Consider the following 2,391-nt stretch of genomic DNA (forward strand, 5'->3'; position numbering starts at 1 on the left):
AGCCGCACGTGCGAAAGCCGGTCCCGGTGCAGGTGTTCTACGCAAAAGTGGCCAAGCAAGTCTGGGAGTGGTCATTCCGATTCGACGGAGAGATCCACTAGTATTCGTGGACCGAGTGGCATGGTGATAGAAAGTTTGGTGGAGAAAAAATGTTTTTAAGGCCACAAAAACTAGTGCATTGTTTTAAATGAATAAGTGCCACGCAATGAGCCCATTGAGCAACGACCAAAAGAACGAGCGTAGAAGGTCAGTGAACCAAGGGAACGGCTTCTACTCTTACTTTTCAACCCGCGATATTGAAATTGAAAAATCGGCGATTAAGAGCAAATCGGCTTAAAAGATTTGCCCCTACTGGCGGAAGTTGACGAAAACCAACCAGCGCCAGTCACCGCAAAAAAACCCAAGACCTTTCCAATCTATATCAGGGAGAAAAACTCGAGTGCCCTGGGCAACCGAATTGCGGCGTTGATCGGGAACGGCGACAACTTTCATGTTGTCCCGCTTATCAAAGGGAACATCCACGAAACAAAGGTGCAAACCAAGACTGAAGAGCACTTCCGTATTGTGTCCAAATATTTGGACAATGATCGGATAAACTATTACACATACCAGCTGAAAAGCAGCAAGGGGATACAAATGATAGTAAAGGGAATAGAACCCGATGTTACCGCCGCGGAAATAAAAACCGCTGGTTGTTAACTACTCCCCCCTTAAATTAGACGCCGTCCTCGGTGACAGCCAATTCGTCCATGGACCTTTGTAACTGGGATGTATCTCGTTTGCGCCTGCAGTGTTGTTGGAGCGGGATTCAGCTGCATAGTGCGAACCTAACGGCGACTCTCGCGGCGAACCAAATCTTCGGGGATCCTCCGGCCGACACGTCATCTCTGAGCTCCTGCATCAAACGCAGGTTATGTTCGTTCAACCGCTGTAGTAGTGGCAAATAAGTTTGCCACTACATACTAAGGTATGTGATCGTGTCCCATGATGTTAATTAGAGGGGAGACCGCAATACCCGGGCTCTTATTCACAGCGTAGTTGAGGTTCAGATACACGGAGTCGTTGCTCACCGCCTTCCTTTCGAAAGTGATAAGGTGGGTCCCTATTATAGATGTTGTGGGACCGTCATCGATAGTAATCCTCGTTAATTTTTCGTTGACGATTCCGGCTTTTAGCCGCCCCGCCTGCATGTAAATGCCTGGCGCAAGTGTCATGGGACTCCTTTTTGCAAAATGTGGGCAAGTTGGTAGAAGCGCAATCAGCGACTGCTAGGATTCCATCATAACTTTCCGCCACGATGTTGTCTTCTGTTTGTAGCATAGTATGGCAGTGTGCGACAGAGAAAAGCAGGACTTTCTTACTAATAAGCTTATGTCTAGGATACTGAACTATGACATGTTTGATGGCAATGGATTGGAAAATTTTAATCTTAGATACGTCCATTAGGCTAACTATGGGGACCTCTGTGAGCTGGTCGTCAAAAATAGCCTTTAGGTCGTTATGGTTGAAAATAATAGGGTTTATGATGTTGTTTTTAGCGAGTGTAATAGTGAGCATATAATTTGGGATTTCGGATATTAGCATTCTATTTCTGGCGAGGAGTGTTTCGAACAAATGACCTGAGACAAGCCCGTCCCTTTTCTCCTTGAGGATCCAATTTACTGTGTCTGTGAACAAATTAATGTGTTTCTGTGTCTCTGTGTTAATAAAAACCTGTCTATTGTTGGCCTCGATAAGCGATGCTTGATTGGTTTTAATTCTACTAAGATCCGCGTCGGATGTAACCGCCACGACCTTAAGGACTGAGCCCAAAAAATTGAGGCTCCTGGCCATTCTATGGTGTATCTTAAGCTCATCCAAAATGTTCTGGGCGTGTTCGATGTCAACTTTCAGCAGCCTCCTCATGGGGGATTGTGGGAACAATCCCAGCATTCCGACCGTGGAGTCAATTATGCTACAGTACCGCCACGGTACTGTGAAACCTCTCTACTTGGCCATTGGAGCATTGACGACATCGATGCTGTACTGGTTTTTCAGCAATGATGTGATTGTTTCAGAGTTAAAGGAGGCCTCTGATTTATATTCCTTGTTGATCCTTGGCGTTGTATTTATTTGTATTTGTAATTTAAGTAAGTCCATTCTTTTAGTTTAGATTTGTATATTTGTATTTTATTTGGTTGGAGCAGTAATGGTGCCGCTCCAACGATCGAAATGTCTCTGCTTTTTACAATATTCTTTAAGTCTAATTAAGGCTAAGTCTCATAGCTGCGCTGCTCGCAGGCAGCGGCAGAGGAACGGCTATGTATCTATATACTTATGTATATTGCTATGCGCTCTCAAGTGTAGGCGCGAGGGGTATGCATATGCTGTCCGTTCGTTGCAGTTATGCCG

The sequence above is a fragment of the Drosophila ananassae genome (assembly GCF_017639315.1).
Source record: "Drosophila ananassae strain 14024-0371.13 chromosome Y unlocalized genomic scaffold, ASM1763931v2 tig00000093, whole genome shotgun sequence".
Taxonomy (NCBI): Eukaryota; Metazoa; Arthropoda; class Insecta; order Diptera; family Drosophilidae; genus Drosophila; species Drosophila ananassae.